The sequence below is a fragment of the Heterocephalus glaber genome, unplaced genomic scaffold, assembly GCF_053883595.1.
Source record: "Heterocephalus glaber isolate CG9 unplaced genomic scaffold, H.glaber_assembly_v1.0 deba00001442, whole genome shotgun sequence".
Taxonomy (NCBI): domain Eukaryota; kingdom Metazoa; phylum Chordata; class Mammalia; order Rodentia; family Bathyergidae; genus Heterocephalus; species Heterocephalus glaber.
In genome coordinates, this window is record NW_028258296.1 from 32,400,521 (window position 1) to 32,419,360 (window position 18,840).

Sequence of the window (18,840 nt, forward strand, 5' to 3'; positions counted from 1 at the left end):
AGAGAGTCAGATATAAATGTAAGAACCTGAAACTACCAAACTACTAGAATAAAATAGGGGAAATGATTCAAGGTAATAGGAAGGGCAACAATTTTTTGGATAAGTTCTCAAGAGTTACCAAAAAGAAGCAAAAATAGATAAATGGAAGTATAGCACACCAAGAAGTTTCTGCATATAGCAACAGGAAACAATCAAGAGAACGAAAAGACAAGTTACATAATGGGAAGAAATTTAGGCAAACTATTCATCTGACAAAGAATTAATATCCAGGATGTATAAGAAACAATAACAAAAACAAAATAATTTACTTTGTTATTTTTAATTTTTATTAGCATGTTTTCAGTACATGATGTTTTCATTCCTTGCATGTAGCCAGTATATGTTCATAATATACCTTCATAATTTTTCATCCCTTTCTCCTCTTCCTCCATCTCATGATCCCCTTTCCATTTAATAAATATCTATATCCTTACTTTCTGTTATCTACCTTATATTTTGCTCTTTATTTGTGATTTGAGTTTCTCATATAAAAGAAACCATGGTATATTTAAGCTTGTGTGTCTGATTTATTTCACTTAATATTATGGTCTCAGGGTGCATCCATTTTCTTACAAATGACTCAAGTTCATCTTTGTGGGCAAGTGGTACTCTACTGTGTGTAGATATCACATTTTCTTTATCCATTCATCTCTTGATGGGCAAATATGCTACTTCCAAGATTTAGCTATTATGAATTGTGCTGGGCAAAAATAAATAGGGACTTTTCAAAAGAAGAAATTCAAGTGGCCACAAATTTATCAACTCCATTAGCCATTAAGAAAATGCAAATAGAAACCACAATGATGTATCATCTCTCCAGAGTTAGGATGCCAGTATCAAAAAGACAAAAATAATAAATATTGTATGTGGAAAAAAAGGGAACTCTTAAACATTGTTGCTGAGAACAGTTAAACTGGATTGATTTGATTGGCTTTACAGTTGCAAGATTAGTGAAGCACATTTCTGTTTGTGGTCTGGGTGGGATATGGATGCATGATGTTGGATGTTTTATCTGGTCCCTGGCCACTTTCTTTCTGGCAATTTTCCCCTGTCTCTATTCCTCTCTTTAGCATGGAAATGTTTACTCTGTGCCACTGTATATTTGGAATATATAACTTGAGTTTTTAATTTTCAGGTAAGATTTTGCCTTGAGTCTGTAAGGGGACTTGGACTTTGAAACAGTGCTGGAACTGTTAAGACTTGGGGGAGGACATTATTGCATTTTTGGTTGTACAAAGGACTTAACATGGTAATATCATGTTAGGTAAAATTATGACCTTTTGTTTATTTGTAGATAAAGTATAGTTTAAGGAGATGTAGTTGACTGTCAAGTTGACAAAGGGTAGAATGTGACAGTTAAACTGGGTATGTCTGGGCATGCCATAGAGGTGTGACTTTGAGTACTACATCAGGGCCTTGACCTCTACCCCTCTAGCACTTTTCCTCTGCACTGCTTCTGACCACTATGAGATGATCAGCATTCCTCCCCCAATCCTCTCTATGGTGTTTCTACTTTGGAGCCAGCTGACCATCAACTGAACTTTCTGAAACTTTGAGCCAAATTAACCTCTCTCTTCCTTAACTTGTGTGTCAGTTACTTTTTTTTTTCACCAGCAATGGGAAAACTAACCATTACAGGAGGTTACTCAGAAAAACTAAAACTAAATCTTCCACTTATCCAGCTATCTCACTTCTGGATATATACATACTTTTTTTGCTTTTTGGGTACTGGGAATAGAACTGAGGACCTTGTGCTTGCAAGGCAGGTAGTGGCACCACTGAGCTAAATCCCTGGCCTTTCTGGGTATATATTTAAAAGAAATGGCATTAATATATCAAAGGACCTGTACACACCCACGGTTACTGTCACACTATTCATAGTAGCTAAGGTAAAATTTTAATCTATGTGGTCATAAATGAATGAATGGATAAAGAAAATGTGATATATATGTAAAGTAAAATAATATTCAGTCACAAAAAATATATTCTATCATTTGCAGCAAAACTGATGAAATTTGATGCTAGTAAGTTAATGAAGATACAGACACAGGAAGATAAATATCACTTGTTCTTTGTCATATGTGGCTGTTCAAAAAGTCAATTTCAATGTGTAATGGTGATTACTAGAGGCAGGAAAAATGTAGGGGTAAAAAGGTAGAAGCAGGTTGAATACAAGACACTAAAACAGAGTTAGATAGAAGTAATAAGTTTTCATGTTCTATAGAAAAGTGGGATTACTAAAAAAAAGAAAAGTGAGATTACTATAATTCTATGTAAATACTATAATAATGATAATGTATTATATGTTTTATGAATAACTAGAAGACCTCAAAATTTCCAAATACAATGTATCAGTAAGGTGGTAGAAACACTAAATATCCTGGCTTGATCAGTACATAGTGTATACATGTATTGAAATATCACACTGTAACTCATAAGTATGCATAATTTTTGTTGAATTAAAAAAATTGCTTAATAAGATTGAAATGTTAAATACACTGATTTGATCATTATATTCTATTTACATGTGTTAAACTGTCACACTGTACCACATGAATTGTAGAACTAAAGTAATAATAAAGAACCATGACCTCTATCTCATTTCAAATAAAAAATTGTGAAAATACAAAGGATGGCACATAAATCTAAATGTAAAACTGGTAACTATATATTTCCATGAAAATAAAAGCAAAAGAATCTCTATCAGCTTCAGTTAAGCAAATATTTTTTCAAAGGATCTCAGAAGTACTGAACTGAAAAATTAATTCATCAGAAGCTATCATTAAATACAAACTGGAAATAAAAGAAAAAAGGAAATGAATAAAGAAGTCAGTCTAGAAAAATATTATACTCACACATATATTTAAAAAAATAACTCATTCTAAGATATACAAAGTCCTAAAAACCAGTAATGAAAAGATGAATAACTGAATTAACATGGACAAAAGACTTGAACAGATCTTTTAAAAAAGAAAGCGTGTAAGTACACAAAAAACTGTGCCATATCAGATAAAAACAAATTAAAGCCACCATAAAATATCATTTCACATCTACAAGAATGGTTAAAAAATATTAGTAACGCCAAATATTGATGAGAAAGTAGAATACATGGAACTCTTAAATATTGCTGGTAGGGTAGAAAAGTATAAAATGATAGAACCATTTTGGATACTTCTTTGGGAGTTTCTTTAAGAACTTAAATACACAGAGAGGAGAAAATGGTGGAGAAGTGTTCAGCAGCAAAATCCAGCCTCTCTGAGATCTGGAATCCAGACATTTGGAAAAATAACAACTTGGGAAACAGAAAAAAGTAAAATAAAAAAAAGAACTAGATTTTCAGGAACTGGGAAGGAAAATCAGAAGCTAGAGAAGTTGGAGAAATGGACTACAACACAGAAAAAAAAAAAAAAAGCAATCTTCAAGCTTAATCCAGCTCCTGGGAAGGGGATCCTATTTCTGCAGGTGCAAGTAAGCACTCAGGGCTCACAGCACCAGGGAGAAATGGTGGACTATGTAGTGGTGTGGACCCCAGCAAGAGCCCATAGCTGTTGAGAACTGCAAAAACAGCATGGGATTTTGTTCTGAGGTGACTCCTCCTACATGGAGGCAAGAGCCAGTGTGGCACCTGCCATATTGCCAGAGAGTGCTGAATCTGGGACCATGTTGGAAAGGATTATTTAAGTCTAGGGCTCTGAACAACTAAAAATCGACCTCATTTCAGGGTTTCCAGTGAAACCTTCCCACAGTTACTGGGTGAGAGATAACTAGAGGAGACAGTCTCAGACAGACTGTAGGCTAAACACAGAACTCCTAAGTGTAAACTCAGGCCAGGAAGGACATGGACACCACCCTCCATTGTGAGAACTCAGGGCAGGCTTGAGATAAGTGAAGAAATGATTGGGTCTGAAAGTGCCAACATTAAGTACTTGAACCCTTGCCCTGCTACCTACATCAAGCAGAGATCTGAGGTTTGCTTGTCTTCCCCATTTCCCAACATAAGCAAGGCTGTACCTCCTCTTGGAGGGTTGCCACCACTTAGGGTAAACAGTGGGCCCTTTGGAACAGGGTGGCCCCTCACAAGCCCTTAGGTCATAAAACTAGGCAGCAAAAACTGACTTGCTGGATTCTAAAACTGTGAATCTTGAAAGAATAAACTCATTCAAAACCACCGAGAAATTTTTTCTTCTCTGTTTGAGGGCTCATTTTCCTTCTATTTTTCTTTCTTCTTCACTGATTTATTGGAGTGTGAGGAATTTTTCTTTTTTTCCCATCTTCTTTCTTTTCTTCCAATGTTTTCCTCTTGATGTTTTTCTTTTTTCTCCCCTTTTAATTTTATCTTCTTTTTCTTATTTGTTCTTTTCTTTTGCCTATATCTAAATGTCTTCTCTTCATTTACTATTGTTTAACTTTTCAAATTATCCTCATTTGTTTTCCAGTTCCCAACACTCTCTGTCTTTACTAGTATAACCATAAAGGCTAATTAATCTTTACACAGTTAGTTAACTGTATGCTATTACTGTTGTATTTCTTTTTATTGCTAGTGGAGGTATAGTCATATTTAACATTTATTCACTGTATATCAATATTTAGTTTGTCTTAGTGTTTATACTACAATTATACATATCTTTTCTATGGTTCAGGGTGGTACACTATTGGTTTTTATGGTATGTTCATATCCGGTTTGTCTTTCTGATTTATTTGCTACTGCCAGGGTCACACAGTTGTTCTATTAATAGGTTTCTCTATATGCCAATATCCAGACTACCATCGTGCCATTAACAATGCTGTGGTTCATTCCCCAAGAACTGGGTACTGAGCCAATTACACTGAATCCTTCTCTCCTAAATTAATGGAGATGGCCGGATCTTGAGACACAGGCAAAAAGACTAGTTAGCCACTCCCAGAGTGCATCACTGAAAAGCAAATGCTAACAAAACAGATATCCATACTAGCAACAAAGTCTTTCCACTTTAGAGCCTGCAAACCTCGGTACATAACAAAACAAAGCACATTAGAAACATGAGAAGATAAGGGAACAAAATGCCTCCCCAAACACCCAAATCATCCAAAACTGAAGCATGGGAAATCAAAAAGGAGAAGTGCAAAAGCCAGACAGCTGAGTTATTTGAAAGAATAAGAGGAGATTAAAAAAGACAATAAGGTGCTCAGTGGTCTCACAGAAGATATAATTAAACAGATAATGGATGTAATAAACAAAACAATCAGGAAGATTACAGGAGACAGTAAAAAAAAAAAAAAGGCTAATTGAGCTAAACAAAATGATACAAAACATGAATGACCAAGTTAACAAAGAGCTGGAGTTCCTGAAAAGGTTCCAAACCTTTTCTAAAAGAAATTTCCAAAATAAATCCAAGAGATTAAGAATTAGAAAGTATGTGCAGCAAATGTAACCAATGTGGGGATAGAATTAAAAGACAGGGTGGCTGTCAGAGACCAGTTGTTCAGAGACACCTTACAAACAACAAGAGAATGTGAAAATGGATCCAGCAGGTGCAAATGACACAAAGAGAACTAATGTAAGATCAACTGGCATAAGTGAAAAATCACAAGACAGCACAAATAGCATAAAAAACCATTTAGTGAAAAAATATCAGAAAACTTTCTGAATATAGAGAAAGAAACAGACAGATAACAGAGGGATATAGAAACCCAAATAGCCATGGTCAAATGAGAACCTCTCCATGCCACATCATAGTAAAAATCCCAGAATACCAACACAGAGCTGCTAGAAAACAGCAACAAATCACTTGCAAATGTAAACCCATTAGAATTACACCATAGTTCTCAACACAAACATTTAAGAGAGCTTGAAGTGAAGTTGTTCAAGTCCTAAAAGAAAAAGAATATTCTAACCCAGATTCATATATCCTGCAAAACTAGCTTTCAAAATTGATAGAGAAATAAAGTATTTCTATGAAAAAGAGCACCTCATGAAATTCATGAACACCAAACCATCCCTATAAAATATTTTCAAGATTATCCTAGAAAGTGACAATGAAGCCAACAAGAACAATTAGTCAAACAGAATGAATACACTAAGAAGGGTGAAGAGTTAAGCAGAAGAAGAAAAAAAGGAAATCAGCAACAGAAAAATAATTCAATGGCAGGAATAAGTCAGTACCTTTCAGTAATAATTCTCAATGTGAATGGTCTCAATTCCCCAATCAAAAGACACAGATTGGCAGAATGGGTCAAGAAAGAAAACCCAACAATATGCTGTACACAGGAACATATTTAATCTAAAAAGAAATTCACTAATTAAAAATTAAAGGATGGAAAACAATATGCCATGGAATAGGAAACTGAAAACAAAGCAGGAGTATCTATCCTAATTTCAGATAAAGTGAACTTCAAGTCAAAATTGATCAGAATAGGCAAAGAAAGTAACTACACATTGGGTAAGAGAACACTTAAATAGGAAGAGATTACAATTATAAATATATATGCACCCCAAACACTAGCATGGCCAACTTCATAAAACAAACACTGCTGAAGTAAAAAAAAAAAAAATCACATAAACAACAACACAACTATAATGACTGACTTCAATATCCACTGACACAAGTAAGTCAACTAGATAAAAAAAAAAATCCATGAAAAAATATTAAAGTTGAACAAAATCTTCAAACAAATGGAGTTAATATCGACCAAGTGTTCCACCCAGTAGCAAAATATGTATTATTCTCAGAAGCATATAGGACCTTTCCAAAACAGACCATATGCTACCTCATAAAGCATGCTTAAGTAAATGCAAAAAAATCAAAATTACCCCATGCATATTTTGAGATCATAGTGATATTAAATTAGAAATCAATGGCAAAAGAAACCACAGAACTTCGGTTGCATAAGAAATAATAACAAGAATAAACAAATGTGATCACATCAAATTAAAATAACTTCACAACAAAGGAGACAATGAAGTGAAGAGACAACCCATAGAATGGGAAAAACCTTTCGCTAGATGTTCTTAAGGTAGAAGACTAATATCTTGAATATATAAAGAAATAAAAAGATCCAATTAAAAAATAGGTAACTGAAATAAACAGGCCCTTCACAGAAGAAGAACTAATGGCCAATAAGCACATGCAAAAGTGTTCAACTTTTGCAAAGTGGCCAATCTCTCTGGCCATTACAGAAATATAAAATAAAACAACACTGAGATTTGATCTTGTTCCAGAAAGAATGGCTACCATCAAGAAATCTAATACTAATAAAAAGTGTTGATAAAGCTGCAAGGAAAAAGGAACCCTTTCAACAATATTTTTAATGGAGTATAAACTAGTGTAACTACTATAGAAATCAATATGAAGATTCCTCAGAAAACTAAAGCTAGAAATTCTATTCAATTCAGCTAGTCCCCTTCTTGGTATCTTCCTGAAAGAGTTAAAAACATATTACAGTGACCCATGCATACCCATTTTTATAGCATCACAATTAACAACAGGTCAGTCGTGGAAGTGGCCTGTATGTTCATCAACAGATGAATGGATAAAGAAAATGTGGTAATTATACACAATGGAGTATGACTCTGCCATAAAGAAGGATCAGCTTGAGTTATGTGTTGGATAACAAGTGTTTCTTGAGACCATAATTTTATTTATTTATTTATTTATTTATTTATTTATTTATTTATTTTGGTCCCGGGGATAGAACTCAGGTCCTTACACTTGCATAGCAGGCGGCAAAACCACTGAGCTCAATCCCCAGCCCAAGACCATAATTTTAAATAAAATAAATCAGACACAGAATCTTTAATGTTGACTGTTTTCTCTGAGAAACTCAAAGTATAATACACAAAAAATGAAAGCTAGATAATAGGAAATAGGAAGAAAGTTTGAAAATGGGAAGGGGTCTAAGAGATGAAGGGAGGTAATGAGAAAACAGGGAAGGATTTAAAAGAATTAAAATGTGTTATGTACATGTACCAACTCCCCAAGAACAATGTGAGCATTAGTAATATAAATGGGCATTAATAAAAAAATTAAAAATAAGAAATAAAATTATTTTTCTTTTTATAAAAATCTATTTATCTAAAGACCCAGCAAATTCATCCTAGAAATCCATCCAAGAGAAATGAAAATGAAAAACAATTATGTGCACAAGAATATTCACAACAGCCTTACAGTTGCTCAACACTGGAAACCACTCTAGTAGCCACCAACAAGAGAACAAATGAAATACTGAGGTCAAATAATACAATGAAAACTATCAGCTATAAAAGAACTTGCTTGGGCTGGGGATTTAGCTCAGTGGTTTCGCCGCCTGCTGCGCAAGCTCAAGGACCCGAGTTCGATCCCTGATACCAAACAAACAAACAAAAAAAGAACTTGCTTATTGATATATACAACAAGATAAATAAGTATAAAGCCAATGAGGGCAGATAACATACACATATACACACATACACATGCACACACATGAGGGAAGAGGAGAAGGGGAGAGGGAGGGAGGAAGGGAGGAAGGGAGGGAGGGAGAGAGAACGAAATATTGTATTCATATGAAGCTTAAGAATAGACAGATAAATCTCTGATGGCCTAAGTCTCAGCTGGCACTGGGGCATCTGCCTGCCAAACTACCCAGGGAACTCCTAGAGGGTAGAAAACATACCGTAACTTTTTTTTTTTTGCAGTACTGGGGATCGAACTCAGGACCTTGTGCTTGCGAGGCAGGCGTGCTGCTACTGAGCTAAATCCCCAGCCCACCATATCTTGATTGTATGGGATTGTATTAGATTGTAGTTACTCCAAGAAGGGTACAACCTGGAAAGCTACTTTAGCAGAATATTAAATGCCTGTTCATTGCATGGTATATAAACCACACTGCATTCAAAAACTAAAATTATATAAATACCTAAGAAAGTAGTAGTGAAAGAGTCTGTTTTAAAAGTGAATGTCACCCATTTGGACCATGTCTAAGACTTCTTTCAGTGGTCAGAATCTTTTGAAGACTTCATCTGATGAAATATGAACACATCTTTTTATTTCCAAACAAGAAATGAATATTTGCACTTAACCATATATATCACATATAACCATTTACACACATGTGAGCACACATACACACATTATCAATAAGTTTTGATTACTGAAAGCACAAAGAACTATAAAGATAGATATTACAGCTTTGACTATACATCCAGATCATAACTCCTGGATTAGCAGACTGCTGACTACCACTCCATTTACTCAGCAAGGCACAAAAACATTTGGCCCTCTCTGTCATGCTAAGTGAAGCTCTAGAGCCAAATTTCAAAAATGTTATCAAATGATCACAAATATTGTTAACATATAATGAGAGTTTCTGCCCAAATTGGTATTTGAGTGTATCTTTACCTCTTGAAAACAAGACAGAAAGCACTCAAGGGTGCTATTCCTATTAAAACCTTGTAATCATAAAATAATCTTTCCAGCTGAATCTTTCAAGATTTGGCCCATAGCTATGTCAAGTCTATGATGGGTTTGTAATGAAATACCCTTTGTCTATTTTACTTTTCCAATCTTTTATATTTTTTAATGAAATTTTAGTCTCTTGTCAAATTGAGGTCATTACTTTGTCAATTGGCATGGATATTTAGGAAAATTGGCCAAATGTGTACAAACCATGATGACTCACTGCCAAATGGCAGTTAGCTAACTTCTGCTCACATGGAAAGAAGACAGCCTATTATCAGGCCCAACTTGCTGGGAAAAGGATATATAGACAGTATCTAATGCGCATATCAGAGCAAAATGTGTTGCATATGCTTTTCCTCATTCACAGATGATCTTTCAGTTTATATTGTTGCCATAGTGTTTCAGCATCCAAGTGCTTAAATTCTGTATAATGATTCCAAATAACATTAAAGCATTCAGATTTGAACACTGGGCATCACAGACGTGATGTAAATCCTGTTACAGAGAGATGCAAAAACATGGTTTCCATGCCCCAAGGGGAGAGACATTTTTAGTAACCTTTGCCAAAACTACTACATATTGTTTTATTCAACAGAGCTCAGAGACTCTCTGTAATTTTGTACAAGTCAACAGAAATGATTCTAATAGACTTTCAAATCTTTTAAAGTACACCTGCAACCCATGAATGTAAGACTAACAATCAAAATGTATATCTTTTTGAAACACTAGTGTTTATTTTACCTGTAGATAATGAGAATGAAGGTATGAGAAATGGCATGCTCACAGGCAGTAACTGGCATGTAAAAGATCTCCTATTTTCACTGTAGAAGATTGTTTACTTAAAGCTCCAGAATATGAATCATAAAACTTTCAGAAATTATGAAATGCTGAAGTTTTATGGAGCAGCTTTTGAAATCTGAAATTTGAAAATGTCAAAGTATTTAATAGTTTCAGAAAAGAAAAAGATATATTTCCCATATCCAGCAAAAAGTGAACTAGAGAAATATATTTGTTATTGCCAAAAAGGACTAGGATTCTAGATGATATGCAAATAAAAGGCTAACAAGTTTAATTATTCACAATGGCACATTTATGGAGTAAATGTCACAATCAATGATTACAAGCTCATACAAACCACATTATAATAATTTTACAAGGTGTGTTCAAAAGTGAAATAATTTAAAAATTGAAATCAATAGCATTTATAAACATTGGAAAATGTCAAATGGAAAATGAACACCAGTATTTGTATTCTTTCTGGAGAATTTTTACATCTCAGATTTTAATTATTCCTTAAAAGATTTCCTAGTACCTAAAAGCAAAAACAAACTTTTGCCTTTTCATGTATCAATTAACTCTTTCAAAAAAGTTAGATTTGTTAGGTAGCTGTTTTATATACAAGAAAATAATAAGACTTTGTGAGAACTAAGATTTATCTAAGTTTTCTCTTCTTTTGGTTTTTTCTTATGTCTTCTTCATTCCTTTATCTCAAGATGTTTCTATTCTATTTATCTCCTTTCCTGCTGTTATGCTTTAAAATAAAGACATTGACATGCTTTCCACCATAAGGTATTTCTTTGATAAATTCTCAAAATAACCTTCACAGTTAAAAATAGGGGAAATTAGGTGAGATGTACATAAATATTTTCTGTACTATTTTAAAATCTTCTCTGTAAATCTAAATTCATTCTAAACAAAAAGTTTATTTTAAAAAATATTCCTATGTAACACCTGGATTCTTTGTGCTATATAAAAATAGCAGACAGGTTATATTATTTGGCAAAAACAAAGACAACAACTTGTGGACATTGGAAATAATTTTCAAAAAATATAACTTTTATACATACTCTTTTTAATTGCTATTTCCTACTAAAAATAATAGCAACAATAGTAGGTATCCCTTATTGAATGTCTGATATGCACAAGGCATTCTCTTTAGGGTTTGCTTGTGTTATTTCATTTATATCTCACAAAATCCCCACGAGTTGTTATTTTTTTATGCTGAAAATGATTAAATATTTTGCCCTTATAAGAGTAACTGGAAGATCTCAAATTCCACACAAATATGACTTCCAAAGCAATGCTGCTTCCCATGCTGCCTACTTTGAGTAAGATATTTCTATGTACTTACTGGTTCAGAGCACTGCACTACACACACACACACACACACACACACACACACACACACACACACACAGGGACCTGCAAATAAGTTCCTACAAATCCTAAAAACAAAGGAAAAATCTTGAGATTTTATAATAAAAGCTATTTTATTTATGAAAGCATGTAGTTATCAATTCTAGTCTTTACTGAATTTTTTTAGCCATCTAAAAAAAGATATATTTAACCAATTGTCCATTAATGGAGAGATGTCCAATTGCTTCATATACCACCAAAATACTTACCAACTAAAAAAAACTAACAGAAGAAAATTGGATTTCAGGTTACTTCAGAAACTATGGCAACAAGGGTGTTTGTCAGCCAAAGGGTGTAAAACCCAGATTAGATAGATGGATATATTTACATATTCACTTTTACATTAAACAGAGTGGATGACACATCCCTGTATAAAACCTATTATTTAAACACTTCAAGTGAAAAGTGTTAAAGTAAATGGCTCATGACTTATGAAGTGTTAAAATAAACATTTATTTCAACACTACACATGTCATAAGCCATTTATTTCAACACTTTCTACTTCAGAAGATTCACCCAGACAAGAAGAGAACATTCCATTTGGTAAATTATGTCAGAGGCCAAGACACAGGGGAAACCTGGAGTTTTCATGCTACTGTTTGCTTAGGGGAGACTCCAATTAGAAGGTGGGATGGGAGGTTTGGTGCTTAACACCTCATGAAAGCTCTGTAGATGTGGTAAACTGTTAATCAACACCACCTACACTGGCTACATTTAGACATTATATTTATCTTAACTGACTCTGAGGCTTCAGGACAGGTGAAAGTATCCCCATTACAAATCAAAAGTACTGTTTTGGTTATTTCTGCAAGAAAACATATGTTTTCTCTCACACCTCTACTTTTCAGAGAAGCCTAATAGAACCCAAAGACTTCAGGGAGCAAGTTTTTAAGAATAAAGGCAGTTTCATGAGTGAAATATGTGTACGTGCTCAAGAATAATTTCCTGTATGCTAACCTCCATTCTAGGTGTTGAGAACATAAAAAATAATCCTCAGAACAATATGCACAAGTATATCATTATGCTTTGTGTTTAGATGTCCCCCCCAAAGCTTCATGCAGATGAAGTGGGACTTTCTTTTTCAGAGGTAGTTGAATCTGGAATGTGTGATGCTGGGTCTAAGAGCATGTGATTACTAACCCCCCACACGTGAGTGAGTGACTGGTTTGTCACCGCCCTAATCCTGATAGTCTGAATAAGATAAAAGGGGCAGACACATAGTTAAAGTCTCTTGTTGCTTTTGCTGCTTCTGCTGCCGTGAATTGTTGCCTCTCTGCCACCCTGCCTTGGAGCCAGCCGATTATAGACTGAAACCTCTATGAACTGTAAGTCAATAAACCCTTCCCTTTTAACTTCGGGTGTCCTGTATTTTGTCTCAGAAACGACAGAAAATTAACTAAAACATATGTATTTTTCTTTTTCCTATATTTTCTTTCCTTCTCTCCTCCGCGCCCCCCTCCCCCTTCTTTTCCAGGACTCTTAAGTCCACAGTGGCTGAGTAACCTGACCAAGGGAAACTGGTATGGGTGGAACCAGGATCGGACCCCCAGCAGTCTACTCCACAACCTTTGGCCCTATTACTGTGCTACCTTTTAGCACCAGAGAAGCAGACTGTTCTGCTTCCTGCTTGTAAAGTTATGAAGCTTGAGAAGTCAGTTTATCATTACATTTTCAGGCAGGGCTAAAACAAATGTTTAAGGATTTCTGGTTTGTAAATGATCTTTAAGAAGAATTAATGACATTTCTACAAGAAATTAGTATTAATTGATGACTGATATTAGTATTGACTCTTGACTGCTGATTACAAGTTCTTTCAGTTTTGTTTATTTTAAAACTATTTTCCTGCACAATGTTGGCTGTGATTTAAATGGGAAGGAATGATAGTGATTATAAAAAATGATTATTTTTCTCCAGAATAACCATTGATAAAAATGCTGGTAAAATGTTTTCCTGTTTAAGCAAGCCCCACAGTAGCAGACTCTATTTGTAAACAAATTTTGTAATTAGCTACCAATGGCAGGCTCCTATTACCTCCCCCCCCATCCTTCTTACCCTCCCTGGCGATTATATTTTCCATTTTTTATTTATCTAACATCTTTTCTTTCTTTATCATCCATCTTTCCCCAGGTGTCTTAGCACTAAGAACAAAAATCACGATGGGTTATTAATATTCCCCAGTCTTTATAATTTTACCAATCTGTGAATAATTGAAACATATATAAAACCATGTCCTCCGTATGCTGTTATATCATACAGTCCATAAAATAAACTTTAGAATATCTGAAGCATTCCTGTGCTGATCCTGCCTTTCCCTTCACATTGGTATGGTGATTATCAGGCAGTTCCTTTTGAAATTTCAAGGCCAAAAATTGATAAAGAGAAGTCAAAGATTCTGAAATAGTTCTTTAATGAAGTATTTGATTTTTTAAAAGCAAAATCTAAAATGTAGCAAAATGATGAAATGAGCTAAACAAGGAAATGGCAAATAATATGTCAGATAATGTTAAAAATAAGATATTACTAATAAATGGTTAATATAAAATATATTATATACTCATATTTCAAAAATCTCTATATTTGATGTCTTCCTATTAGAATAGAAATTGCTTGTGGCAATATAACTCTGATGTTTATTTATCCATATCACATAAAAGAGACCTATATTTTTATGAAGGAGGAGATTTTAGGATAATTATTGACAGCAAAGTTTTATAGTAAATGTCTTAGTTATTGAGGTTTGGGGAGGACATCTATATATAAGCCATAATGTTATGGAACTAATATTTCCCTGGATTTTCTTTCATTTAAGAAAATTCCATCCCATCTATTGTCGGGAGCAATGCTACATAATTTTAGGGAAAAATCATTTGGTTAGCCTAGTTCTCCTGCCTACAGCCCAGCTATGGAATTCTGAGACATAATTCCATTTTGGCCTCCGGTCACAACTGAGACTTCAATGATCCAGTGATGCTGTGATTCTCCAGGACAAGAAACATCCTGGGAGCTGAAAACATCCTGGGAGGAACAAACATCTACTCAGTTCCTCATTGTTCTTGGATTGTTACATCTTGTTTACGCGGGTGTACTCAACTGTCTACAAGTTATTTGTTACATCTGTTTCTCCCCATGTACTGAATAAAAAGTGCGGTAAACTGGGGGCTTTCGTCTTTGCCGCCCAGAGCAGCACTGATCAGACCCAAAGCTCAGCTTCTTCTCAGTCTCATTTTTCTACCTTTCCTGTAATTCGCCTTGTGTTGCCGTGGCTCGCAGGAGACTAGGACTTACTGCAGAGGTTCTGGTAACGTCCCCTTTCCTTGCTCCCTACAATCTATTGAAAAAAATCTGAGTTTAAAATTAATTTTAAATAAATTTAAACTATACATTTAAAATATTCAAATATTTTCATTTTTAATTCCATTCAGTGTGTCAGCAGACATTTATTGAATGTTAACTATTAAGCAGTTATTGTGTTTGGAGATGGTGACATAAGATTTATACATCATCCTTGTCTTAAAGAAATTTATAATCTAGCTGAAGTAAGATATAAACGACTTACTACAATACATATTAAAGACTTCAGTAAAATCTGACCGTGACAGCTGAGAGGAAGATGTATTGTACTTCATCTGGCTGAGTTATTTTTTATATGAAGAAGAAACATGAGCTAAGTCTAAAAGGATAGGTGGCATTTTAGAAGGCAGAGAAGGAGTAATGGGAATCATAGAAGCAAGAGGATAAAGATCTGGAAGTAATTAGAACATTAGGTATGTGAAGAATGGATTAGGAGGGACACACAGCTAGATGGGGACTGCGGCAGTTGTCTCTGGGATATTCCTCACAGCCCCTTCAACCACTTCTAATTCTGACTGAAGCTGTTGAGGTCAATTCCATGTGACTCTTACTGACCCCAAGAAAGCAGAGTCCCACCTCAGACTTTGCTCAGCTAGTTTGTACTTTGTGTCCCAGGGCCTTCACTTAAACAGCAATAGCCTCATAGGACTGTGCATGGTAGCTGGTAGGGTCAGGGAAGTTAATGCTCCCAGGGCCAGCCCACAGGGTGCTGATGACAAGTAACAAATGCCCCAGGCCGCCTCCTTGCAGATGGACAGGCTTGTCCACTTCTCAAGTGTTCACCACTGTGATCTAAAATTAACATACACTTCAACTGGCTTCTGCTCTTCTTTGACCATTGTTCCTCCCTGGTGCTTTTTTCCAAGATCAATTTGAGAATCAACTAACTACCAGCACCCAGTTTCTTGTTTTAGGCTTTGCTTCTATAAAAACCTCAAACTGAGACAGCAAGAGCTACTGTGGGGCTTGTTTGTGAAGGGTTATTTATGTTACATTCAGCCTTTTGGATTCTTTCTCACAGGAGCGAGAGGGCCTCTGAGAATTTTGAGCAGGAGGGTTACCAGAAAGATAGCATTTTAGACTTAGTAAATGATGGTGGTATTGCATATGGCTCAGAAGGAGATTAAAGTGAAAGCAAAAAGATTAGCAGAAGGTCATTTAAGAATTAAGTCTGTAAGTACAAGGATTTGGGCTAAGTTAAGTCTATAGGGATAGAAAATAAGGTAAAAGTTTCATTCACATTTATAGATGGGCTACACAGAAGCTTGTGATTAATTAGACATGCAGTATAAGAGGTTGGAAGGCATGAACAGGACTCAAGAGGTTAATGTCATTAACTATGATAATTTTAAGCTTTACAGAGAATAATAAATTTGGACTTGGGGCAGTACCATCTAGATGGAAAACAGCTGAGCTACTAAAGAACATGGAGCCTATTATTTATATTCTGATTTCCCATGTACAGCATCTACAGTACAGGCTAATTATGATTCTGTAAATGTCTTATTTAAAAGTAATAGCCTAGACTGAAAGAGGTTATGACAGTGTTGAACTACTAGAAAGAAACCGCTTCATAGTGTCCAATTGAAAAGCCACGTATGGACTTTAAAACCATAAAACCTTGATGTAAATTCTATGTTCCATTTTTAGGAGCAATCGTCAGTTAGATTTTAATCACTTGAAAAATAAAGCTAACATCTGCCTCATAAGGTTGTTTTAAGAATAAAATGAAATGAAACAGTAAAAGAGTTGCACAAATATTAGTTACCATATCATTTTCAATATGTAATTATTTTGGAAATTGGTAGATATATAGCATCGTGCATATGAAATTTCTGATGAGGATGACAAGGATGATGATGATGAAGTTCAAAATTTACCACCCTTAGTATGTGTTAGCCATATCTTTAATTACTTTTACTTATTTTTTTTTGAAAATAGATTTTATTATGAATATTTAAGGTATGTAACATGACAGTATGGGATACATGTAGATAGCAAAAAGGTTACTATATTGAAATAAATTGGAAAACTCATAATTTCACATAGTTATCCTTTTTGTTTTGTTTTTGTTGTAAGAACAGCTAAAACCTACTCAATTAGCATGGATGCTATATAAAGCACAATTTTGTTTGTTCTCATGTTGTGAATTAGGTTCCTAGAGATTTGTTCATTCTTCATATTTGCTACACTGAACACTCTGACCTCCATATCCCCATTGTCTTCTCTATCCCCCACTCCTGGTGAATATTTTTATATTTATTATTTCTTAATGATGATGGCAGAGGTTAGAGTGATAGACAAATCAGTAAACAAAGGATTAAAGTTTTTGATCAAGATGGGGCAATGACGCTGAGTCAGTGGATGAGATTGGGTGGCATAAATGGAGGAAAGGTCAGTATATAAGGTCAAGGTGGCATCATGTAGGGAACTCCAAAGAATGGTAATTGAAGATTATGCACAAGAGTTTGGGAAAAATGTGCCGAGGTAATGAAACAATCATATTAACATCAATACATATTATTGACATTAGAACAAGAATTTTATTTTTTGTTTTTGATTCAGATCCTTCCCCCATATCTGGGCAAGTGAGACTAGCCAGGATGAACCTAGGCGATAATACAGACAATAGCTGATATAGTGATATAGCTAGACAGGTATGTAGACACACACATACACATACACACACATGCATGCACATACATATATGTTATATGGTTATCTTCTGTCACTGTCATTCTTGTCAGAGAAAAACCTTATAATCATTTTATGGTTGAATGGCATATAATGCAATTAAAGGTCTTCATAGAAAAAATATTCTGTTTTCAGTCTTTTACTTTCTTTAGCAGTGATTAGTTCTAGAAATATAAGGTATCATTACTTCTCAAAAAGCACTGTAGGTTGTAAGATTTCTCCTCTGAAGTTGGCAACATGTAATAAATGTGCTTTATTTCTAAACATCAATCAGTTTCAAGAATGGCAGTTGCTTGTAGAATGGTAATAATAGAAATAGCTAATGTGTACTACAGACATTAAAACAGTGGATGAGAGATATAAAGATTTCTTGTTATGAAAGAACACTCTTACATAATTATGGTTTTATAACTAGTTTGTAAATATTTAGTTTTTAAGATTTCTGTACCTTTTTAATAGCAACATGGCACTGTTCTGTATTGACATAAGAAATAAGATATAGAAATATGTCTAATAACTACAATGATCACATTCTGAGTAGATGTGGTGGCACTAGGTCATTTAATCTGAAGAGTGCCTTATTTAAATAATTACCAAAAGTATGGTTTGAGAACATTTTAATTCACCATAAGTGTACAGAATTAAGACTACTTGAATTATCCTAAAATTACACAATTTCCCTGAAATTACACTTCATTTAAAATGTTTAAGCAATTTATGGAATTGTTATATGGATATAGTTTACTGAACATGTAGTTTTGCTAAAAAATGATTTCCATTTTCCAAAGAAAAACTTCATTTTGTATTGAGTACATAAAAATATCAATTCCTTAACTTAAACAGAATTATATATCGCTGGAGAGAGGGTTTCTAGACTGAATATAACTATATAATGTAGCCTGAATATAACAATATAATGTAACTATATAAGTGCCAAAGCAGCATAGTGGCCCATTCAAGAGTTGAGAAAGCCAGGTGATTCCAGAAAGTTCTCAGAGTGGGCAATCAATTGACAAAAGTTCTAAATCAGGTAAATAATCAGATAAATAATCAGGCATTACAAACTTCAGAAATATTTTGAAATAAGGCATGCAAGTTAGGACAAATATACCCTACTGTCTTTATAGAACAAAGGAAACTGTTCTTG

General features: G+C 34.4%; 1 protein-coding gene and 1 long non-coding RNA gene across 8 annotated transcripts in view; one reads left to right on the top strand and one right to left on the bottom strand.

The window, feature by feature from the left end:
* Positions 1-18,840, bottom strand: part of Dpyd (dihydropyrimidine dehydrogenase) — a 901,729-nt gene that overhangs the window by 208,039 nt on the left and 674,850 nt on the right. The window lies entirely within an intron of this gene.
* Positions 12,592-14,805, top strand: LOC147827679 (uncharacterized). Its single transcript, XR_015451818.1, has 2 exons — positions 12,592-12,973; positions 13,123-14,805. It is a non-coding gene; the product is annotated as an uncharacterized LOC147827679 (long non-coding RNA).